At 40.9% G+C, this 26,339-nt stretch overlaps 1 pseudogene; it reads right to left on the bottom strand.

Moving 5' to 3' along the window:
* Positions 1-681: 681 nt before the first annotated feature.
* The window catches only part of LOC101413450 (1-phosphatidylinositol 4,5-bisphosphate phosphodiesterase gamma-1-like), a 48,345-nt pseudogene continuing 22,687 nt past the window's right edge, over positions 682-26,339 (bottom strand).

The raw sequence follows: 26,339 nt of genomic DNA, 5'->3' as shown, positions 1-26,339 counted from the left end.
TGCGAGTGCGACCTGAGCCAAGAAGATCTGGTCACTAAACCTGTCTTCCTCATACACTGTGAAGCACAAGAAGGCAACTCAGTGTTACTGATCTGGCAGCGAAAGGTCTCGGCTAGCCACACACAGTGTTCAGTCTGCCTGCTTTCTTTCAGGCCTGGAGGGGTTTTTTTGTGTGTGTGCAGCTGCTGGAGTCTGTTCAGGCTTTATGTATGGATTGCTCTGAAGCAGAAGTGCAGGACCTTGCAGTGTAAGGTATTCATTTCCTGTCTGGTTTAATTCCTCAGTTGTAGCTTGGCAAGGAGGAAAATTGGGAAGTCTTGTTTCTAGATATCCTCCAACCCCACTAAGAAAGTTGGAAGGCAGTCTCCCTCCAGATTGCCCGGTTCCAGCTTCATGTGTGTTAATATCCAAGAGCAGCATCTCATGCAGCATGACCTGATGAAGTTTTGGTGAGAACTCTGTTGCCAACTCCAAACAAGCAGTAAATGGTGGTTTAGTCTTTGGCAGCACTGTAATGCAAACTTTTGCCATAAGAATGTAAACTAAATCTCTTGTTAAATTGTCTTTAATCCCCAGGATGACGCTGCTATAGACAGTGGGTGCTTCTCACTTATTGGACACTGTCCAGAATTGGCACTCTGACATCATACCAGTGCCCACTGGACAAGAAGAGTGCCTAGTTCACTGCTTCAGCTTGGCTGAGGTCTGGAGGTTGTGGGCCATGGGCTGGCTGCCACAGATCCACATGGACAAGGGATCATAATTGGAGGAGTCTGGCCACTGACCCTTGGGATTGATGTAGGAGAGCTGCAGCCGAGTGTACTGGAGGAACTTCTTGTCCTTTTCTTATTCACATATTTCTCAGCCTTAGTTTCCGGGAGGGATGGCATTTCCCAATGGTGGGCATGTTCTGTGCCAGTCTTCTCTTTGTTGAAGGAACTGGTTGGCTAATTAGTAATAAATAGATCTGGAACCTGGCAGAAAAACCAGGGGTGTTGTGATCCCCGATTCCATTTCTTGCCTTTGGGAGCTTTTGTGTCTGATATCAAGTGATCAGAACTTTTCCTTCTTCCAAGCAACTTCTTGGTGTTGTCCTGCATGGGCTGTCCCATGTCCAGTCTCATGGATTTCCTTGCTTGGGGACTGGTTTGACCCATGGTTGGATGAGTGGCTGCAAGGAACTCTTCTGAAACTTTGGGAGAGGACCATGGCTGATTCTCTTTGAGTACCCTATAGCTTGGGTCACCATGGTGAGTGGAATAGATATCCATAAGAATATTTTCCATTGAAATATCAGTAAGAAGCAGAGACTTTTCTATGTTTTAGCCTGCAGTGACTTTGAGTCTCCTTTGACACTATGAGTAAGTCTGCTAAATGAGCCATGCTCTGAGTATTCACCTATTAGCCAGAGTTAGCAATGTATGCAAAATTCTGACTATTCTTGTAATAATAGCAGGTGAAGGATGCCTATACCCTTTTAAGAGGTGCAGAGGTGCCCAACCAGTGCAAAGTTAGTTAGAGTTGAAATTGAGTCCAATGAAATGATCCATTTGCTTGCAATGCCATTCCAGAGGATACTGTATTGCCATAAATACTTTCTCAGGACTCTTGTCATTGAATGGAGACTGTTCAAGGTGTGCAGGTTTTGTTCAAGAAGTGCAGTGCCTGCTGAGTGCAAGCTGACCTCATCAGGCTGCAGCACAGCCACAGCTACCCAAGGGGAGTTCTGGTCAGGCTTGCTCTTGTGAGTGATGGTCTGAGGGACAGGCTCTGAAAAAGGCACATTGTGAACTTGTTGCAGCATAGAGGCACCTGCTGGTAGTGTGTGTGAGGTCATAGAGTAAATCAAAATTAAGGTTGTCTGTTGGGAAGAACTTGAGAGTCCCGACATCCTGCCGGGAGTGAATATGGCAGTGCCAGACTTTCCTGTTCTGCCAGAAAGAAAGCGTGTAGTCACCCACAAAGGTCTCACTCTTGCAAATGAGGACGGAGCTGGCCAGAGCATTGATCTCAATGCATTACTTGGTGAGCCAATGCTCGGTGATGACCCGCCTGTCCCATCCTGCCCTGAGCTTGAAGTGGAACCACTTCTCCTTGGAGTGCAGCTCTGTGCTGTCACTGGCCTCCTGGGGCTCTTCCTCATCCTCATTGCCCTGGGTGCTGCTGGTCTCCTCAGCTAAGTAAGTCTTGCTGATGGTCAGAACAAAGCAGTGGGGCTACCATTCATGGTTCACTGTCCTGGCCATGCATGGCTTAGTCTCTGAAACAAGCATATGCTACTGGCAGAATCAACCAGGTAGAGGATGCCATTCTTGGTGGCACTGCTGATTTTGTTCTCAAAGTACATCACTGAAGTGGGAACCTTCTCATGGGCCCTGCCCTCAGCCAGCTCCTTGTGCTCAGTGAGGAGCTTCCTCTTGTGCTGGTTGAGTAAAGGGAGCCCATAGGCAGTGATATCCACGGGCTTGGTAAGGAGTTTGTCCCTGACTACCTTCCTGAAGTGCTGGGCCATGTTCCTCTGCCAGGTGATGCTGCAGAGGTCCTTGATGGATAGAATGACTGGGTGCTCTGAGACCACCAAGGCATGTGCCTTGATGGTGTGCAGAACATCTGAGAACCTGGTTTTGAGACGTCAAAGTGGGGATCTCCCTCTCATGGAAGCTAGGAGAGGGTGACCTGTTCCAGTGACTGGATTTGAGGGCAATGACTATGGTTGACTTAGCTAGTGCCAAACAGCAAGTAAAATTTGGGTGGTGAGAACTCTGTCATACAGAGTCATCCCATGTGGGATGTTATTCTGGAGCAGGAGTTAGAGATGGGCATGTCTTGTCAATGATTTTGTACATCCTTCCAATGACTTTGCTTGAAACCAATTTCTGGGGGCCAGGACTGCAGCAGTGTCTGCTATCACCTCAGCATTTATTGGTCCCAGGCCACCTGTTGCACTGGTTTTGATGAGGCTGTCTACTACAGCATCAAGTGGGTCTGTGATCTGTCCAGGACTCCCCATAATTTTGCTTGGATCTATGGGTACCTCTGTTTCTCATTTATGGTCATCTATTTCAGACAGAGATGCTTCAACTCAATACTAGATTTGCTGAATCCAGAAATGCACTCTTCCAAAGATTCCAGGGCCTTGCTACTGAAATTCTGGAGGCCTCCACCTATTCCTGGGAGGTCATCAAAGATCTCAAGTTCATGTTCCAGAAAAAGTCTGCTTGATGTTGGAAATCCCTGACCTCCTCCTTGCCTGACCTTTCTTTGAAGTGTGTTCTGTGTATGTATGTTCCTCTGATGTATATGGCTCTTTCTTTAAGTGCAGTTATATTTTGCCTCTCTTGCTTCTGCCTATTCGTGCTGAAAATGGCTTTTGGAGCCACTCCACACTCACCTATTCTCTCAGTGAATGCCCTTAAAGCTCAACTTGTACTCCATCCTGTCTTGAGGAAACTGGATTAGGCTTCCAGACCCTTTGGCAACCTTGCTCCAAAACCCCCTCCCTTTTAACAATGGTCCCATACAGCAGGAAGCTGAACAAAGGAACTGTCCCGTCTCCCATAAGAGAAAAAGTGGGGAATGAAGGACAAGCAGGTAAGGCAGAGGGATCCTGAACTAACCAATAGGAAGAGGGATCCTGGGTCAACCAATAGGGTAAGAGAGTTTCCAACCAATAGAATCCATTGCTTTAATTAACAGCCAATCAGCACCTCTCGTAGTCACTCAATCAGCATCTCCCAGTTTGGATACCCTGTTTACATAATATAATAATCTGGTTTTCAAACCCTTACCAATACCCTTGCTCAGAACCAGTGATTGACCAATCAGAACATCGCAACTGGGGCTCCACCCCCAGGGGTGGTCACACAGCTGGACTATATCAAGAGCATCTCAAAGCTCTGAGTGTGCATTCTGTCTTTGCCTTGGCCAGAGGAACATAAAGCTGAGAACACTGAGTCAAGCTGTGGGGCAGAATTGAGCCGCTGAGCTGAGAAGCGACAATGAATGCCGAGCTACAAGATGCAACACCGAGCTGAGCCAGCCGAGCTGAACTCCAAACACTGAATCGAGCTGCAAAGCTGAGCTGTGCATTTCCATCACTGCCTCAGCCAGGCTTGTGCCTTGGCCCAGACTTGAGCTTCCATGGCACCTTGGCCATGCTTGTACCTTGGCTCATGTTGAGCTGTAACACTGAAGGCATTTCTACTGGTCCCTCACACAGGCTTGTGCCTTGGTTAGGCTTGTGCATGTCAATGCCAGGGAGCATTTCCATCATCACCCTGACCAAGTTTGAGTTTAATACTGAGCTGTGATTAAATAAAGTTTGATTGTACTGAGGTCACATTTCTTCATTCCGAAGTCCATTTGAACCAGAAAATAAAGTTGGCAACAATAAGCCATTTATTGAATAGCTAACCTTTTCTTTACTACAGTAAAATCTCTATAATTTATACTAAATTCTCATGTATAGATGATTCTGTTTCTGGCCCTTTATTATATTCCTTGATCTCTTCTCTTTCTCCTTATTTTTAAAGAAGCTTTATATTACATAAAAGTTACATAAAAAATATAGGGAATTCCCATATATCCCCCTCCCCCTCCCACGCTTTCCCCCATTAATAACGTCTTTGATTAGTGTGGTGCATTTATTAGAATTGATGAACACGTATTGAAGCACTGCTACTAACCATGGTCTATAGTTTACATTATGGTTTTCACTTTGCACCACACAATTTTATAGGTTTTGATAAAATGTATAAAGGCCTGTATCCATCATTGTAATGTCATGCAGAACAATTCTAATGTCCCTAAAATGTCCCATGTTACACCTATACTTCCCTCTCCCTGCCCTCAGAACCTCTGGTGACCACTGTCTTTATATCAATGTTATTACTAGAATAATAATAAGTCTTCTTTGGTCCATAGTTGCATTTTGCCCTTATGCATGTTCATTCCTCACTCTTGAGGATTTGGGGATGGTGATGCCCACTCTGCTTCCATTTGAGAGGGGCCTTAGATCCCATGGGGCAGATGAATGCAACTGTCTTGCTTGCAGCTGTAGATACTGTGTTTTGGGATGGGCATTGTCTATCATCATCCTTTTGTTAGTTGTCCTGGGTTAGTCCGATGAACTGGAGAGCAGGTGTTGGCTGCAACTCTGCTGAGATTCAGGGCTGACCCAGCATATGAGCAGCCAGAAGATTTAAATCTCTGGGACACATATGTAACTGGTATAGTGCTTCCCGCAGCTTTTGGAGGAGGATTGCAGCCTGCTGTTCTCTACTTCTCCATCTTGGACCCCTCCTTGATCTCCTCTTATGTTTTTTTTTTTTAATTTAAAGATTTATTTATTTCTCTCCCCTTCCCCCCTGCCCTACCCCACCCCACCCCAGTTGTCTGTTCTCTGTGTCTATTTGCTGTGTCTTGTTTCTTTGTCCACTTCTGTTGTTGTCAGCGGCACGGGAATCTGTATCTCTTTTTGTTGCGTTGTTGTGTCAGCTCTCTGTGTGGGTGGCGCCATTCCTGGGCAGGGTGTACTTTCTTTCGTGCTGGGTGGCTCTCCTGACGGGGCGCGCTCCTTGCACGTGGGGCTCCCCTACGCGGGGACACCCCTGCATGGCAGGGCACTCCTTGCGCGCATCAGCACAAGGAGTGCCCGGGGTTTGAACCGCGGACCTCCCATGTGGTAGACGGATGCCCTAACCACTGGGCCAAGTCCGTTTCCCATCCTCTTATGTTCTTATCACCCCACTTTAATCACTATAGATTTATAGTATGTGTGTATATTTGTTAGGGCCAGTTATTAAAATTTCCTTGGATATTCTCGTATATTTTATCTTCTGAATGAACTTTAGAGTTAGCTTATGAGCTCCAGAGAATTCCTATTGGGATATTTTTAAAATTGAAAATACCTAGAATTTATAGACTAACTTGAAATATGCTTATTCTTTATTTACTTTTTTCATAATGCCACCATTAAAATTAGAGATGTTTGGTCCTCCTTTCCAGAAAATAAAATTCTCACTTGACATCAGTGATTAAAACTTAAAACAACTGGAAATGTCTGTGTGAGTGTGTGTTTGTGACTCCATAGATTCTTCTTGGCAAGTTGCCTGTCAAAGAGAAATTATTCAAGAAGTATTTGTTAAATGAATGTCATTATAATTGAAAATATAAAAATAATCACAGAATCAGCCTATTGTAGCTTTTAATATTGAAGTTAATTTTAGACTTAGTTGAAAAATAGTTCAGAGACTCCCTGTTTACTTTCATACAGCTTCTATTACATACATCTTTCATAATTATAATACAATTATTGAAAGACCAATCAATGGCAAATGCCATACTATTTACTAACTTTACAAACCTCATTCAAATTTCACCAGTTTTCCACCTACTGTTTTTTTCAGGGCCTGGAATCAAATCCTGGAACCCATATTGCATTTAGTTGTCATGTCGCCCTAATCTCCTTCAGTCCATGACAATCCCTCAGTCTCTCTTTGTTTTCATGACCTTGAGCCTTCTGAGGAATACTGATCCATTATTTTGTAGAATGCCTCAATTTACAGCTCTCTGATATTTTCTCGTGATTAAACTCAGATCATGCATTTTTAAATTTTATTCATGCAGAAATGGCATTGTGTCCTTCTCACTCCGTCACAGCCAAGGGTAGACAAAGTCAGTATGTCTTGTTACTGTCGACATTTATCGTGACCACTTGGTTAAGGTGATGTCTGCCTGGGTTTCTCCACTGTAACAATACCCTTTTTCTTTTGTCATCTAAGTATTTTGTGGAGGGGTACTTAAGACCATGCAAATATTCTGGGGTCTTATCATGGCTTTTTTCATTAATTTCAGAATTCTTCGATGGTTAGTATTACTGTAGTGCTGGCCTAATGGGGATTTTCTAACTCTCTCATCAATTTTACATTTGTAAATTGGAATCCTAACATCAGTGTGTTGTAAGGAGTCCCTTCTTATTTATTTATTTGGTTGGTTAGTTATTTAATTAATTATTTTGTTGTATTAATATAGGCTCATGGATTTTATTCTATGGGTTTTGTTGTGGTTTTTTTGGACACATATTGGGAATTAAACCCGGGACCTCATACTTGCCAGGCAGGTGCTCAACCACTGAGCTCCACCCGCTCCACACTACCAATTTTTATTTTTATTTATTTTTATTTTTTATTTTTTAAAAAGATTTATTTATTTATTTAATCCCCCCTCCCCTCCCCCGGTTGTCTGTTCTCTGTGTCTATTTGCTGCGTCTTGTTTCTTTGTCTGCTTCTGTTGTCGTCAGTAGCACGGGAAGTGTGGGTGGCGCCATTCCTGGGCAGGCTGCACTTTCTTTCGCGCTGGGCGGCTCTCCTTACGGGCGTGTCTGCGTGTGGGGCTCCCCTACGCGGGGGACACCCCTGCATGGCAGGGCACTCCTTGCACGCATCAGCGCTGCACATGGGCCAGCTCCACACGGGTCAAGGAGGCCCGGGGTTTGAACCGTGGACCTCCCAAGTGGCAGACGGACGCCCTAACCACTGGGCCAAATCCGTTTCCCCAATTTTTATTTTATTGCTTAAACTGTTACCTCTTTGGCCATGGGGAGCTCCTCTGAATTGACTCCTGCATTCTTTTGACATGGCTCCATCATTTTTCAAACATGTCTTTACTTTCTGGCACCACCAGGTATTCTGGAATCATCTTGTGTGTCCATGACCCCAACGCTGGAATCACTACTTTCTCCGAGGAGATTTGGTTCCTTTTGTCAGAAAACAGCATTAAGAACCAATTTCTAGATGTGATCATTTCTACTGGGCTGTTGTTGCTTCCAGGCCATCTCAGCAGACAGAGCTATGAAATTTTTGTTTATTAGCCCATGCATAAACACATATCTTTGTTTCTGAGTCTACCTGTGTGCATGTAGATAAAAAACCATGAATTCATACTAAGACCTTCAATTTCAATCCAACGCCACGAGGTTCATTCTATTCTCGTCCCTTTCCTGATTTGTAACATATCCCCTCCAAAAGTGAAATCCTTGGCTCTCAATATCCACAATGTATTTACTTAACTTGTTCAATCCTAGCATAAACATACATAGAGACTCTTTCAGCTGGAAAAGCCTTGGCTATATTTGGTATAATTCTCTCATTTTACAAATGAGAAAATCCAGGCCCATGGTGATTAAGTTGCCAAAGGGAAGAAGCAAATTACTGGAAGAAAAGAATTATAAATGTCAGGATTTTAAATTTCAATATTGTATATATTTCATAGGAGGGTTTAGAAAGGACAGGAAATGTGATGTCAGGTCACTGCTACGAAGAGGCATTAGTTCATATTTTCATCACTATTGTTATATAAGTGGGACCATTCTGGCTAAAATTAAAGCATTTGGTTAGCATCATTTATGCATATAATATGGCCAAAGGCCAGAAAAGTTGGACATACTATTCGTGTGGTGTTAAGACAGCTTCCGGAAGATGGAAGGACCCAAGTGCTTCATAATCACGTCTGACTTCCACAATTATGAATACTGTAAATCCACAGAGGTCATTAAAGTTTATAGAACTTGTTAAATGAAGTAGAAGCAAAGGAAGGATTTTATTTCTTCATTCTCTTACAAATAGCATCAACATCCTGTCTTTTGTGACTAGTCTTGAAATTACTAAAGTTGAGATAAACAGAATATTAAGGCTCCTGGAAATCCACTTAATTTTTGAGCCTGAAAATTGATTATTTTATGTCACATAACGGGAAACCTAATTGTTAACCCCCCTTCAGGGTTTGTCTCTTCTGTGCTGTGGACATTAGAATCCTTGTTTTCATGATGCCTCAAGATCCTGATTTTCTTCCTGTGATTCCAGGCTAGAGGAGTTTTCACTTTTATTGTCAAGGTGGCAATGAGAAAAGATGTGCCCTCGGCATCGGGAAATTGAAATACAGTGTTTCTTTTCCTGTGAAACATTCTGACAAATGATGGTCAGGGTCTGAGTACGTTAGCAATACAGTGTGTGCATGTTTTAGGTTAAAGAGCTCTTTTGAAACCCTGAAGTCTGCTTTTGTTCATTCCACGATTATATGGGAATCTTTCCAAGCAATTAACTTACCCACATAATTTTGAACTCAACTCATTTTTAAATTGGTGATACCTGTTGAATTCTTGTGTGCACAGTAGGATAGAATTGATGAGAGCTGTGATTTATGAATTCTTAAGTATTAATTCATACTTTCAACAGATTTCATCCTTGCCTTGACAGGAACTAGCCTTAGGAAATGGCCAAATATGTCATCGCTTTGGACTTTGATGAGTTCTGCAAAGCTGGTGACTAGCTCTTGTTTCTCCTTCTGTGGGGCAAAGAACATAGTTAACCCAAGTGAAGTTAAAAAGACTTAAGGCTGACACATCTGCAGTAATTTCCCAATTCTCCCTCATTATCTTCAAAGCAAAGAGTTGTGGCTACTCCCTAGTTGAAGTGCGCAGCTGTGTTTGATTTTTTTTTTTGTCCTTCCATTTGCACTTGGATGGATATTTCAACTTCATGCCATCTATAATCAAATATTTGAACGGGGATGTGTATTTAGAATGATTGTAATCAAAACCACCCACTAGAGATATGAGTTGGTCACACATCTTTATCTTGATTCAAGAAATTTAGGGACATTAAAATTAAGAGATGTGGGAAATGTGCTCTTGCCTTGTATTATTTAAGGAACTGGAAATTATTTCCAAGTTATTTGATTGAAGAGAAAGCTATGAAATTGGCATCTCATGAAGCATTGAAAGGTTTATGGCTTGAGTAATCATGAAATAAAAATTCTCACCTCTGAATAAGTAGTGACCTTCTGAAAAAGGTGGTTCATATTACGTAAGACATTACAGTAAATCTTTTTCAGACAACATATTAATTTTTTATGGTTGGAATTTTCTGAAACCTTTTCTTACTTATCCAGGGCAAACAATTTTTTCTCGCAGCACTTCTTTTCTTTCTTTCAATCCAACAAAGTAAAATAGTTTATAAAAAAAATAAATCACTTTGAAAGAAAAACAGATCCCATTATTCTGAAGAATCAACCGAGAGGAATTGTGAGGGGGTGAAGAATTGATTCCGACACACACATTTACAATAATAACGGAATGAGCAGAAAATTATCCTCCAAATAGATTACATTTTTATTTGTGTGCCCTTTTCAAATCTGTCATAATGAGGAAGTTTCTCTTTGAATTTACAGGGCCTCAGACTGCTTACATTGTTCCCATAACTCTATTAAAATCAGACGACCTCATAGTGAGAAAAGAATAGTCCCCAGAGTATGTCTAAATGACATGCTGAAATGGATCCTATAAATTGTACTGCATTACTAATCTTCTCATTTTTTATCCATTTTGCATTTGAAAAAAGAAATTGTCATGGTAAAAGCAGTCAATGGTAAGCAAAAACCATTGAAAAAAATTACCCGATAGATGTAAGTATTCAAATTGTTAAAATTTGTTGAAAATATTCAAGAAGTTAACATGGATAATATTTCAAATCCTAAAAGGGAAAATATTTTGACCTAGGAATTAAGATCCTGGGGATGAGATGTCAGGTGAAAATTCTACTTTTTTTTTTTAATCATATGATCTTGTTTAGAACATTTCTTGGAAAACTGTTCTCTGAAACAGAGCTGACTAAACCTTATACAATTTATAGTAAAAAAGACTTGCCAAGATTCTATGCTCAACAGTAAAGAGAACAAAAGGGACAACACTGACGATTACGATATTCCAACATATTTTGGGAAATTGGATGACAAGTGTTGATGAATGAAGGAAATTAAAAGACGTTATGACTTAGTTGGTGAGGGTAGCATAATATTGTGAATGCAATTAACACCACTGAATTATCCTCTTGAAAGTGGTTAAAATGGGAAATTTTGAGTTGTATGTATGTTACTACAACAAAAAGTTTAAAAAAAAAAGGTACTTGTAGATTAAGTATGGAGAAGGCTGGTTATAAGATGTAGGATGATCAACCATGTCAGTTTGCTTTCAGCCTTGAAAGTTCCACATCTCCAGAAACCCCTCAATCCCAGGCAAAACAGGACAGTTGGTCAAGTGGCTGAAAGCACAGGTGCTACGTAAAAGTTCATGGACAGATTAACCTGCTTCCCCTATCTCCTTCCCCCACAGTCGTTTTGCATGCAAAAAGAGAAGAAAGAAAAGTGCTTATCTGTGCTGAGCTCCACGTATTAGATGTTTGGAAGATTTTAGCTCATTCTTTGCCCTTTGGTATTTCGTAATTCTTAAAAATTTAAATTAAAAAAATATGCATTTATGATATAAATTAAAATTTAATTTATATAATAAAATAGAAATAGATTATGTCATTTTATTGTCTAACATATAATTTATTACATAATGTGTAATTTATATGTATTTATTACACATATAATGCAATCATTTATCAAATAAACAATTACAAAATATGAAGTTATCAAAGTCTTCATCATCAGGAAATAAAAGCAAACCTGTGTCATAGTAGTTGGCCATATAATCATGTTGCAAGTAGTGAATTAACAGAACAAGCAAACTGGCAAAAATATTTTTAGAGAATGGATGTGGCTTAAGCAGTTGAGTGCCTGCTTCCCACATGGGAGGTCCCCGATGCGGTTCCTGGTGCCCCTTAAAAACAAACAAGCAAACAACAAACAAACAAAACACCAATTTTGGGGAACAGACAAGGCTCAATGGTTGAGCGCCAACTTCCTACATATGAGGTCTTGGGTTCAATCCCTGGCCCCAATATCTCAAAAAATTTTTAAAAAGTTTTATTTTACGGATTTTGTATTTTTGTTTGTATTTAATAATTTTTCTGGTTTGACATAGATGGCATCAAGAAATAAACCTGAAGGTTTATTTCTGCATTTAAGTCTGTACATATTTAAATAGCTTTATGAAAAGAATTTAAGTATATATTGATGTGTGAGACTATTTTTAAAGGAGTTTGCCATATCAAGTTTGCCTTACGTGGGCAACCTGATAATTTGAGCTCACTCGGTTTTGTTTCACTTGGTTTCCCAGCCATTTTGACCCACTAAGCTGAACTGCACCTTCTCTCATGTAATAGAACAGAACAGCTACTACTCCTAACTGAACTGAGCCACGGGTCACAGCACAATTCTTTATTAAATAAGTTACCTTTGGCGATTCCCAGTCTCTGTTATGGGAAAGGACCCTAGACCATGAATCACAAAAGTACACAAGAGATAACAAGGAGAGTCTTTTAGAACACCTAACGTGGATTGACCTCCCATAGGATATGTTGATTCAAGAAACGACTTGAGGGAAGCGGATTTGGCTCAACAGATGGAGCGTCCGCCTACCACATGGGAGGTCCAGGGTTCAAACCCAGGGCCTCCTTGACCCGTGTGGAGCTGGCCCATGCGCAGTGCTGATGTGCGCAGGTAGTGCCCTGCCACATAGGGGAGCCCCATGTGCAAGGAGTGTGCCCTGTAAGGAAAGCTGCCCAGCGTGAAATAGAGTCCAGATTTCCCAGGAGTGGCGCCGCACACACGGAGAGCTGACACATCCAGATAATGCAACAAAAAAGGGACACAGATTCCCAGTGCTGCTGACAAGAATGCGAGCAGACAAGAAGAACACACAGTGAATGGACACAGAGAGCAGACAGCTGGGGTGGGGTGGGGGGAAAGGGGAGAGAGAGAAAAAGTGGGCATATTAAAAAAAACAAACAAAAAGAAATGGCTTGACTTTGAACAAGAGGTCAGAGTGCACATGCATTCTTCATTCGACTTTTCCTAAAGACCCTCAACAGACATTCCAACCTGGGGAGCCACTAAGCCCTCTCCACTGTGCTACACTTCTCTCACTGGTGGGAGGAGGGAGGAAAATAAACAGCTTATATCTCAGGGTGTTCTCGCTCCCTAATGTATAAGTAGATATTGGAGAATATGTAGCAAGTAGAGCTATAGTTTTAAATTTTTATATCCATCAAAAATGGCAGTGGAAACTTCATCAAAAGCCTTTTCAAAGAAAAAGATCTATAAAATCGTACCGAGATCCTTGCAAATTAGCTTCAGAAAGTGAGGCGTATTTTTACATTTGGGATTTCAGTGAATCAGGGTAAAGGCAGGCTGCTCAGTAAATTTATCTGTGAGGTGGAGAGCTTAAGATACGTCGGGTTATTTTGACTGCCGGGCACTAGTAAAACAGCCATACATGCATTCTCCTGCGAACTTGAAGTTTCTTTAAGAAAACTGAGAGTAATCTAGGGATAGAAACTAAATTTTGGTGAGGAATTAGATAACCCTCTTTAACCATATTTCCAAGAAAATGTCCAGAGCTAGACATGCTCTAAAATATTTCTAACCCAATGAAATGGGTTGAATTGTGTCCCCCAAAAAGGTGTGTTGAGGTTCTGTGGATGTGACTTTTCTGGACATTTTTGCAGAGGTAATAAAGTTTAGACGAGGTCATCCTGGATGTAGGAGGAGCCTAACTCTAAGCACTGCTGTCTTTATGTGAGGAAGGAGCGGGGAGAATTGGCTGCAGAGCCCAAGAGGCAGCGGAGCAGAGGAGGCCGTGCGAAGATGGAGGCCGAGAGCAGGGTGAGGCCGCTTCAGACCAGGGAACCCCGGGATCGCCGTGGGCCCCTAGACACTAGGAAGAGGCAAGGAAGGGCTCGCCCCTCCAGTTGTCAGAGGGAGCCGTGGTCCCCCACGTCTTGATTGCACACTTCTGGCCTCCAAAACTGTGAGAGGAAAGGTTTCTGTTGTTTTTCATAAAATTTTATTTATTTATTTATTTATTTATTTATTTATTTATTTATTTATTTATATTTCCTTCTTTATTTTTTAAATTTTAAATTTTATTTATTTATTTTTCCCTTCTTAATTTAAAAAAAAAATGTTACATTCAAAATATATGAGGTCCCCATATACCCCCCACCCCCTTCACCCCACTCCATCCACATCAACGACCTCTTTCATCATCGTGGGATATTCATTGCATTTGGTGAATACATTTTGGAGCATGGCTGCACCACATGGATAGTGGTTTACATTGTAGTTTACACTCTCCCCCTGTCCACCCAGTGGGCCATGGCAGGACATACAGTGTCCAGCATCTGTCCCTGCAGCACCACCCAGGACAACTCCAAGTCCTGAAAATACCCCCACATCACATCTCTTCTTCCCTCTCCCTACCCTCAGCAGCTACCGTGGCCACTTTCTCCACATCAATACTAACAATTTCTTCTATTACTAGTCACAATAGTTCCATAGTAGAATATTAGTAAGTCTACTCTAATCCATATTTTATTCCTCCATCCTGTGGACCCTGGGATGGTGATGTCCATTCCCCCTCTACATCAAGAGGGGGCTTAGATTCCACATGGATGATGGAGGCAATTCTCCTGCTTGCAGTTGTAGGAACTCTTGGCTACCTGGTGTGGTGGTTGACTTTCTTCATCTCTGTGTTAGCTGGCCAGGGTAAGTCCAATAAACCAGATGTTAGGCGTTGCAAGTCTGCTGAGGTTCAGGGCCTGGCTGCCACAAGGACAGTCCAGAGATTCAGGTCTCCTGAGTATACACCAACCCCAGTGCCAATCACAGGTCCAGTAAAAGTAACAGAAGAGGCATGTATGGAAAGGTTTCTGTTGTTTTAAGCCACCTATTTTGTGGCAATTTGTTGCTGCAGCCCTAGGAAATGTAAATACTCACCTTCTATATCTCCAGACACCATTCAGAGTTAACAGTGTAGGGCCCAAACTGTAAGGCAGAGGCAGAGTTTGCTTTTGGGCCCAGCTCTTTGACCTTGTGCTTTCCGTATGTCCCACTGGCATCAAGAAGCCTGTCCTTACATCCCATAAAAACAAGGAAGGCTCTGAGGCCAAAAAGTTACAAGTAGCCTGCCCATCTTGTTCCTGCTTTAAAGCTCTTGATTCCAATTTTGTAATGAAAGATTTGCTCCCTGGTAAAATAACTGTAGGCTAGCAAAAGACCGGATGGAATATTTTGAGGCTGAGGTTGGGGACCGAGACATGCCGGCCCCCCCCCCCCCCCCCCCCCGGCCAAAGATGGGTTCAAGTCTTGGTCCACATTCCCGTGGGTGTGAACCCATGTGGAGAAGCTATTATCAGTTAAGGTGTGGCCTCATTTGTGAATAGAATCTTCAAAGATCCTACTTAGATGGCGCCAAATTGAATCAGGGTGGGCCTAATCCAATGGCTGAAGTCGTTTAATGGAGAGGAAACCCAGATAGACACACCGGGCAGGAGGACAAGAAGCTACTGGCAGAGGCAGGGGTACAAGTCAAGGAGCTCCAAAGACTCCCGGGAAAAGCATGGCCTGTGCAGACCTTGATTTTGGACTTCCAGCTTCCATAACTGTGAGACAAATTCCTGTTAAGGCAACACATTGAACGGTATTTGTAACAGCAGCCCTGACAAACAGCAACAGCTGGGTTGTTTCATCATTTGTTATCCCTGGAACCAAACCACTCCTGCTTATATCAGAAGACTTCAAAAACTAAATGAGTGTCAGACTGGGGTATCGAAGAAATGGCGCTTACTTCTGTATCCAGCTCTACCGTTGATTTCTCTGGAAGAATAACCTAGAAGCTGGTCCAGCTGGGTTTATCAAAGGCCTGTGAACAGGAAGGGCTGGGTTGCTGAGCACCCGTTCCCCATATTGTTTGTTTTCTAGTTCCAGCCTCAGGATTCCAACTGCCTTACCTTGAGGAATCTTCCAGTATAGCCATTTTTTCCCCTACCTTTTCACCTTTCTCCCAAGTACAGGGCAAGCCAACTTCTTTTTCCACTCATTCCTTCCCCCTTTTGAGATTCTGATTCCAGGGATTTAAAACCCATTATTTACTCCTCTCTGATCATGCTTTTCTCTCTTCATGGCATGAAGTTATTGCTGTAATTGCCAGAGGTAATTTTTCAGGTATCAGATCAGCCATTCCCTTGAACCCATTGGTTTCCAAGACACTGGAAAATAGCTGTCCTGTCCTGGATTGTACTAAATTGCGATGTTCCTGAGAGAAAAGACGAAGTCTTATTGGTTTCTCTAAGCCCGGTGCACTGGTTCATGATATGTGGAAAATATTTGTTGACTGGTTGAGTGACTAACTGAACACATGATGGGGTAAAATTAAGTGGGTGGAAATATAAACTATGAACATTGCAGTAATATTATGAAAATGTTCTTTCATATGTGTCACAACAATGTAAGGTGTTGGTGGCGGGGCAACATGTGGGAATCCTGTATGTGTTTCACATCCCTGGGACATAAAGCATTGTGGTTGAACAAGAGAGTCCAGAATTCTGATTGCTATAGAATTTTGTAGGACTTTGATTTTTTTTAAGGAAGTATGGCTATGTGTAGGTATGTGCACACATCTACCCATGGCTTAACTGTATGTAATATGAGAGAAATGAATATACAAAAAAAACCCAACACTAACAAAATGAGAAGAGATAAAGTATAAAACGTGGTTTGGATGAGTAAGAGTTTTATTAATTGCAGTCCCATAGCATCTAGTAATAATCATAAAGCATTTTGCCATTTATGCAAGGTAGTGATGTTATTTTAACCGACAGAACACAGCATTAAATTCATGAAGATGTGGTTCATATTATGCATTGTATAGGTAGTTTAGTTTTGTGTAATGACTTAAAAATCTATGTGGATACCACTATTGACAAGTTTAACATACCTGGCACATAGTAGGTCTTATTAAATACTTTTCATTGAGTCAAATTGTAAGTAAGCAATCATGTAGAAATGTTCAACTGTGGAATTTTACCAGCAAAGAACTAAGTATATGATCCCCTATATCCCTAATGGAATCTCTTGGAAAGCATTTACATTAGAAAAGGCACATCTTCCAATAAAATTTTTATGTTTCTGGTTTCCTTGTCTACAACACATCTAAAGCTTCTGTGTATACATGTGCATATATATATAGACTTTCCTATGTTTACTTTTTTCCTTAAGGACAAAGACTGATGGTTGGTCTAAAGTAAGAGTTTATTTTGATTATTACCACCAGTGGTCTGGAGAAGGTAAAAGTTTTAAGTACAGTCAATGGTGTATTTTGGCAGTGTGAATCATATTTGTTGATCTTTTCTATTTAAATCAGAGAATGAATATCATCAAAAGTCTGTTCAGTAAAGGTACACATAAGATAATTTTTGTGCTCAAGTCCAGGAAAAGAAGAATAAATATGTGAAAGAAGAGCAATAAATAATTTCTATTTGCAAAGGTCAGGAGTTTGGATGGAGGAGCTGGACCTATTTCACATCTGCAACAAAGCAGGGAGGGTAGAAGTTGTGTAATCAACATGGCTTGGACCCTCAGGCTCAGAATGAGTTGATGGGCATAGAGAGTGGGGATGTGGACTTTCAAGGAACAGAACTAAATCACAGAATTTAGAATCATCACCACCTTCCTCCTTTCTCTGTTAGATGGCTTTCTTAACACTGTGCTCCATAGAAAGAACAGCTATCAGGTAGGATTTCCACCAACTTTCCACCCATTTGGGCCGTTTTGTGTTCCAAACAGAATGACTGAAAAAGACCCACACCAAAATGTATAATGGTAACATTTTAAAATTTCACAGATAAAGAAGACAAATTCTGTAAGTGTGGAAGCAGATAACATACAAAGGCTAGCTTCAGCCTTTTTCTTCAGTACACTGAAGGCAATAGCTATAGGTGAGTGAAAGAGAAGGTTGGAGTCTAAGCATTCTAAATCCAGAGAAGATGTCATGCACATGTGCTGATAATAGAAGGAATTTTTAAGATATGCAAGGGCTTTGGACACATCTTGTTCCCTTCCTGAGGAACATATTCAAAGATGTGTTGTAGCCAATGAAGACATGAATGAAATCTACTAACTTAGAAATAGGAAATACAGCGTACAAAAGGATTGAAGGGACAGTAGAGGTAATAGTTAATATTCTTAATGGTATACAAAAAGTCTTTGAAAATCAACCAGAATAACACCAAATCCTCAAAAACAGATGAGATAAACATGGCCAATAAATATATAAAATACTATTAACCATTATAATAGTCAAAGAAAGGCAAATTAGCGTACAGATTTTTCATCCATCTATTAGGAAAAATGAAAATATTGATAATCCATCAACACTCTGAAGCAAACTCTTGATTCACTACTCAAAGGCACTTTTGCTTTTGGAAAGCAATTTTGCAATGTAAATTAAAAGTCATAAAAATGTCAAAAACTTCTTACTCGACTTTATTTTTACCAATCTATCTTAAGGAATTAAGTCAAAGGATGCACAAGGAATGTTCATGTGAAGATGAAAAATCAGAAGCAGCCTAACTATCCAGGAATATAAGAATGGTTACTTATGATGGTCCATTCATATAAACAAATACCCTGTAACGAGCTGTGCTTTGAAGACCAACTAATGATCTTGCACTACAGTATTTTATTAAAAAGGCAGTTTATACACTTATAAATAAATAAGGTCTCCATTTCATTAAATGTATTTAGAGAGTTTAAAGACCTGGAAGAATATATACTGAGATGCTACAAGTCTTTAGCTGCAGGAAGTAAGATTAAAAAGTTATTTTTTCCTTTGTGCTTTCCTACATTTTCCAAGTTTTCTTGAGTAGAATATTATTTAAACCTTATTTTATAAAACAATCTAACAAAGATTTAACAAATTTTTATTGAAAACTACCAAACTACCTTTTATTTTTAAAAACCAGCCACGTTTCCTTTTTTATTTTTATTTTTTATTTTTGTCTTTATTTTTTTAATGAGGTCCCCATATACCCCCCACCCCTCTCACCCCGTTCCTTCCCCCATAACAATAACCTCCTCCATCATCACGAGACATCCATTGCACTTGGTGAATACACCTCCGAGCACCGCTGCACCTCATGGTCAATGTTCCACATCATAGTTTCTTTATAAAGCAAATAATTCTTCATACTGATGAACATATAAAGAAAGAGAATGTTTTATACTGCTACTGAGGCAAGAGGGTGTAAATTAGCACAATTTTTGTGGAAAATAAATTTAGAAATGTGTATGAAAGTCTTCAAAATAGTTTGCTCTTTGACCTAGCAATTCAGTTGATTGGGAACTATCTTAAAGCCATAAAAAATGCACTCAAAGGTTTATAAACATGGATGTTTATTGCAAAGCATTTAGAACTGCCCACGAGTCAGTAGGAAAGGAATAGCTTTTAAAAAAAGATGGGTTTATTTGTTATAGTACTAGTCACTGATTAAAAGTCATGCTTTCAAAACTTATGTAATGACTTGGAAGATACTCATGGTATAATACTAAGTTAAAAAAAATAGGATACACAATTGTCATAGGATAAAAAAATTTATTATTATGTAAATGATGGAAGAAAATACACCAAAATATATTTAGTAGCTGTCTCTGGATAGTGAAAGTATAGATAACTTAAAAATTTGTGTCTGTACAGTGCAACGACCAATGCAGACCATTAGAAATCTCGCTGTAACCTACAAAATTGGGTTTGAGAGAGTGTAAACAACAATGTAAACTTTAATTCACGCTTAGTGGCAATGCTCCAGAATGTGTTCATCAATTGCAGTGACTGTACCTCACTAATGAAGAATGTTGTTAACATGGGAAAATGTGGGAGGTGTGGGGAGCAGGGCATCCGGGAATCCCCTGCATTTTTTATGTGACATTTGTATAATCTAAGTATCTTTAAAAAAAGAAAAAATTTTTTAAAAAGGTAAAAAAAATTGTGTCTGTATTTTTCAAAGCACATATATAAACATAAAAATAAAAACAAAATCTTTCAACCAGTCTCCATGGCTTAAAAGATAACCTCAAGTGACCCACAAAGCCTATTGCCGATCTGGGCTCTGAGCAATCTACAAACTCATTCCCCACCACCTTCCAATAATATTGGTTAGTCATTTAACCAAGCTGATGACTTTTCAGCTGAGCAAGTTAGGCTTGCCTCCAAGAATAACCACCACTCTTTTTCAACCCAACCTGGTTAATGGTTAAATAAACAGATCAAACATCAGATTAAATATCACCTTTGAGGCAAGATTTCTAGATCCTTTAAAGTAGGCAAAGTGCCCTTATTCTCTGCTCCTGAATTACCCAAGACCTTCCTCTTACAGTACTTATTACACTGCCTTAAGATGATTTATTTGTCAACTTCTTTCACTAACATGTAAGAGCCTTGAAAAGGTAGAGAGGCCCTTCCAGTACATCCTACTGCAGTTTGTAGATACTCACTGGTAGGTACTCAAATATTTTTGAATTAATGGATTACTGATTACACGCTCTTTAAATTCCTAAACACATGATCACCCATCAAATCAAACACCAGGGAAAACAATTTCCAAGGCTTCATTAGACTATTAGAAATATTTACAGTATGAGATTTATGTATTAATCCTTGAAATATTTATTAACGTCACAGATATGATTGTTTCTACAGGTTTATGGAAGCATGATGAACTTAGTAGAGATCAAGGAGAAAGAAATTTGACTTTTTCCAAATACTGAGCCTATAGACTGTTGTCCTGCTCCCAAGCAAAGTATTGGCAAGTCCTAGGTCTTGTACCGTCCCTCTGGGGTAATGACAAGCCTTCTGTCTCTTTAAGGTGATCGCAATTCCCTTCAGTGTAAGTTAAAATGCCAAGTTTCCACCAGTCTGAAGTATCTTTCTCTCCCAGTTCAGGTGTAATGTAGTCAGAGCTGTAGTACAGAGGAAAGATGTCAGCTTCTTCTTCTTTTCTCTTCTCCTCCTGTCTCCCCACCTGGCGGCTATTTGGGGCCCCTTCAGGGCTGGTGCAGGGAGAGGAAGGGACATGAGAGTAGTGCTTGCATGGCACTGTTTCAACCTGTGTTAGTGACTTCTGGGCAGGTAGATTCCAAATGCTGGCTGTTTCTTTTAGAAGTTGTTTTCTGGGGTTTATTGGAGATTCTCTCCCTCTCCCCCCACCCCCGGCACCCATCTCTAAGGAGTACTCACCTGTCCAGAACCCAGGATCTTGTACATGGGATGTAGGCGCTCAACCACTTGAGCTACATCCACTCCCCACCCTGATTGGCTTCTTTTTTTTTTTTTAAGATTTACTTTATTTATTTCTCTCCCCTTTCCCCTCCCTGCCTCCTTGTCTGCTCTCTGTGGACATTTGCTGTGTGCTCTGCATCTGCTTGCATTCTCGGTGGCACTGGGAATCTGTGTCTATTTTTGTTGTGTCATCTTGCTGCGTCAGCTCTCCGTGTGTGCAGTGCCACTCCTGGGTGGGCTGCACTTTCTTCATGCAGGGTGGCTCAATGCGGGGTGCACTCCTTGCGTGTGGGGCTCCCCTACGCAGGAGACACCCCTGTATGGCACGGCACTCCTTGCACGCATCAGCGCTGTGCGTGGGCCAGCTCACCACATGGGCCAAGAGGCCCTGGGTTTGAACCCTGGACCTTCCATATGGTAGACGGACGCTCCATCAGTTGAGCCAAGTCCACTTCCCTAATTGGTTCCTTCCCTCAGCTTCTGCATCTGATGGCTCACTTCCAGCCTCTTACATGCTAATGTCACCATGTCCCTGAAGAAACATTCCCTTAGGAAGAGTCTTTTTAAAGTCCTGGGAAGCGGATGTGATTCAAGCAATTGGGCTCCCGTCTACCATATGGAGGGTCCCTGGTTCAGTTCCTGGGGAGCTGATGAAACAAGATGATGCAATAAAAAAGACACAGAGGAGAGACAGGAAGAGACACAACAAAACCAGGAGCTGAGATGGCTCAAGCGATTGAGTGCCTCTCTTCCACATTGGAAGGTCCTGGGATCGGTTCCCAGTGCCTCCTAAAGAGAAGACAAGAAGAGAAGACAAACAGACACAGAAGAACGCACAGCAAATGGACACAGAGAGCAGAAAGCGACTGCAAGGGGCAAGGGGGGGGGGATAAATAAATTTTAAAAAATCTTTAAAAAGAAAAATCCCTTTGTCGACTGCACATCTACCTATGGGACACACGCACACATACTGAGTACACCCCTCTTCTGCAGTCCCCTTTGATCTGACAACCTAGACCTTCCCTCTTCAACCATCTTGTCTTTTTGCTTTAGACTCTTCAGGGCTTGAGTCTAATGCTATTCCAGGAGACCCACCTCAAGCTCTTCATGTGGTTCTCCTTAAGGCCCTCTCCCCTCCCCTGGCTTGAAATAAAGGGAAGCAGCCTCCTCCTTTTCCACATTAGGAGGAAGGAAACACAGAGCACAACAACAAGGAAATCCTCACTCTTGGCCTTTGCCAACCAGGGGCTGAATTCTTGGCCATCTCTTGTAGCCTGGATGTGGTTGGTGTACTAACTCTGGGAAAGCCAGTTTCATAGTCTCTTGATTTAGCTGCACATGTGACCCAGCACCTTTTCTGGGCAACGATAGCCTCATTCTCTGCCTTTGGAGTCTTGTTTAAACTCAAGACAGGAAAAGTTACCTTTAATGTCTTGCTACATATACATGTCTTTCTGGTTACCTGTTGGTATTTTCAGTCTCACCTGCCCTTATGAATGATTACACAATCAGCGGTGTTGGGAAAGCAGAAATGGCAAATGCATATTATAGCTAAAACTCACATAACCAGTGTGGGCAGCAAGGAAACACCACTGGCTAATTTAGGCATTCTGTTTTTGTCTACATTTCTGTAGTCCAGATGATTACGGAGGTAAAACTCTGTCATGGTTATGGTTGAGAATATATGAACATTTCCATTTGGTGGAAACATGTGGAAAACCATAGATTCAACTTACAACGGGACAAAATGAGGACAGAAACTAATGGATAATTTGTTTTTGAAACTGAAGGAAAAACAGTAGTGCAGTAGAGATAATAATACACAACAGATATTCCATGGGCTTCCGTACCTTTTCCAATCTCCCTTGCAATTGGGTTGGGGCTGTGTGGCTAGTTCTGGCAAATGGGCTGGAGACAGTTTAGAGTTTTGATTCTTCACACTCTTTCTTCCCCTGTGGAGGCTCCCCTATTGAGATGGCAGTATCATAAGATGGTAGATCCATTAGCTGAATCACCTGAACGATACCATGGGACAGAGCTTCCCTTCAGTAAGCACTGGAAATGCAGCATGAGTAAGAAATATGTTTTTGTTGTGCTAAGCTACTGAAATTTGGTTATTTGTAACCACAGATATATCCTATCCTGACGAATTCAAGTAGAACTAATGAATTCTTCTTCATTGTAACTGTAATTAGCTAGCATTTTGAACTCCCTCCCTCCTTCCCTTTTCTCCCTCCTTCCCTTCCTTCCTTCCCTACTTCCTTCCCTACTTCCTTTCTTCCTTTCCTCCTTCCTTCATTGTATTTTTGCCAGCCTCCTACTTCTTTTCTTCTTTTCCTTCATTCTTTACATTGCATTGTTGTTGTTTTCTCCTTCGTTGTTTCTTTTGCCTCATAATTCCAATCATCAAGACCATTCCAAATCGATTTGAACCATTCCTGACTGTCTAACTACCCCACCAACCTTCCACACCGTCCACCACCTCTTATCTTCGATGTTTAGACTATTGTGATAATTTCCTATCAATCCACTGCTTTATTTATCTCATATACCACTCCACACAGCTTTGATTGTGTTATTTGCTCTGAAACCTATGGTTCCTGAATGTAATGTGCTCTTTTTAGGCTTATAGTCAAGGGTGCTTCATATCAGCTCCAACTACTCTCTGCAATTATAACTCCTGTTATGCCCCTACATTCTTCCTCTTCCTCAAATCAGGCTGGTCTTCCCCCACCCCCAAACATGCAACATCCCCTACCACTGCTCCTGTCAGATGCTCTCCTACTATTCTCTGCAACCCTGGACGCCCTTTGAGCCCAGCTCAGGTACCTTCTCTTCCAAGGCCACCCTTATTAGGTCTTGGTGCTCCCTTCTTCCTCTGAACTGATCTGACTGCTTACCTGTGTACGGTTTCACATTTTAGGGTTTCAATACCTTTTTTACATTTTAGAGTTCCAATACCCAACCAAGAAATTTTGTTTTTTTCTCCAGTAATTCTTATAGGCGTCTGGATTCAGACTCTAAGAAATAATCATTTCATCAAGCCTGAGATTTAAACACAGTTTTAAGAAATAACTTAAAGCATGCAAATCAAATCTAATTTTCTCATCTTAAGCTTTAATCAGTAATTCTGAAAAGGTAGAAAGCTGAACAATAATACTGAAGTGTAAATGTGCATTACAAAGGTCTACTTATTATTTTAATTATGAGCATAGTTTTCCATTTAATTGGTCTCGTCAATGCCTAAAATTTCAGTCTTGTAAAGGAAATTGACAAATTGACCTCTCTAAGTCTATGAGCTTATTAAAAAGTCATCATCAATTAACCAGTGAAATGTTTTATTTAGTGGCTGAGCGTGCATTTCACATGTATGAGGTCCTGGGTTCAATCCCCGTACCTAAAAAAAAAAAATGTGTTCTTTAAGAAACCAAGTATTCAACATTACTACCTTTAACAGCACATAATATGTCAGAGGGATCAGCAAACTATAGCCTGTGGACCAAAACCTGTTGGTCACCTGTTTTTATAAATAAAGTACGATTGTAACACGGCCATGTTCATTCATTTACAAATTGTCTGTAGCTGCTTTTGCACTACAAAAGCAAAGCTGAGTAGTTTTGGTGGAGGTTATGTGGCCCACGAAGCTTAAAACAGTTACTGTCTGGACCTTTACAGAAAAAGTTTGCCAATCCTTACTATAGTCTACTAAGAGTTTTATTAAAAGGACAAAAATGTATAACGGTGTACCTATAGATTTTTATTTAGTTTTCAAGACTAAAATCCGTTCTTACTATCTATATTAGTCAGGGCAAACTAGGTTATGCTGCAGTAATAAGCATCTCCCAAATCTCAGAGTTTTAACACAACAAAGGGTGATTTCTCCCACATATCATTCCCACTATGGGTCTGAAAGGCTCTGCTCAGCATGGTAATTTGCAGTGTAGGCTGTTTCAATCTCAAGGCTCCACATGTCTTACACTTCTCTTCAACTTTGAAGATTTAGAGAGACTGGGGTATTGCTTACGACCCTTGTATGCTTCTTCCTGAAACTGACACACTACATTTTTTCTCACATGCATTAACCAGAAACTGTTACATGGTCCTCCTTAACTTCAAGGAAGCTGAAAACATATGAGATGAAACAATATTTATAAGCATGAATATCTTGGTCACACTAAAACTTTGATAATACTTTAGTCCCTTGAGACCAGATCTTTCTTAATTTCTGGTACCAAAAATATGTACTCTTATCATCAATATTATTGAAGAGTCAGGGATAAGTTCTACTGATTAAATAATTTCTTAGTAAACTCTATGGCCATTCATGAATTTGTGATCCTTGTAAGTGGTGGGATTGAGATTTTGTGAAACACCATAAACATTTTTTTCTTTTGCTATTGCCAAAGAAAAACTTTGTGCAAGTTAAATCTGAACACACACCCTGGCACCAGGCTGTAAGATATTTAAGCACAATTATTAATCTCTGCCTTCTTTATACATGTGAGTAGAGCCAACTTAAGAAGTCACACATATACACTACAAGAGATATTATGTGTAGGCTTTTTCATATACGTTGAACACAAAAGGTAGATTAAAGAAAAACAGATGCCACAAAAAACATGTCTTTCCAATCCAAGCTATTACTCCCTCATTGGAAGAGAACCGAGGAGTAAAATGAGGGCTTGGTAGAGGGCGGGGCCATCTTCCCACTGCCCTGTAGAAGGGTTTTCAAAAGAAGAGATCAAGGGGTGCACTGGAGGGAAAGAGCCACAGACAAGGTTTGTAGCCACATCTGCTGTGCTGTTCCCCCTGTCATGTGGTGTCCAGGTAGAACTCATCAAGCTAAGGCAATTCTTCATTGCGCTGGCTTCTTGTCAATGGGCACCCTCTCCATCCCCTGCATCCTATCACAATGTATACCTCTGTCCTGCAGGCGACTGCTCCTTTGCCTACTATGAGTGCCAGCATGGCCAACCTGGAATGGAAACCTGGGTCCTGCATGCAATATTTCACCCACTCTTACTGGCATGTCTTTGCTATGTAGCCTGAAGAAATGGATGGGCCGCTCTGTGATCTTTGCCTTCACTTAAAATGTTTGCTTTTGCATGTCCACTGAGGCTGATTATTTTTTTCCAATTACCTTGGTGGCATTTTAGTCTTGAGGTTTATCTGAAATGTGATTGTTGCTGATTGATAGCTTCTAGACATGCTGTTAAAAAATTATTGAGCCTCTGGGTTTTGGGATTGTTTAGTTTTGAGGGTGGTTAAACAGTTAACATAAAAT

The sequence above is a fragment of the Dasypus novemcinctus genome, chromosome 22, assembly GCF_030445035.2.
Source record: "Dasypus novemcinctus isolate mDasNov1 chromosome 22, mDasNov1.1.hap2, whole genome shotgun sequence".
NCBI lineage: Eukaryota > Metazoa > Chordata > Mammalia > Cingulata > Dasypodidae > Dasypus > Dasypus novemcinctus.
The sequence above is the reverse complement of the archived record's forward strand: the minus strand, read 5'-3'. Positions and strand labels throughout refer to the sequence as shown.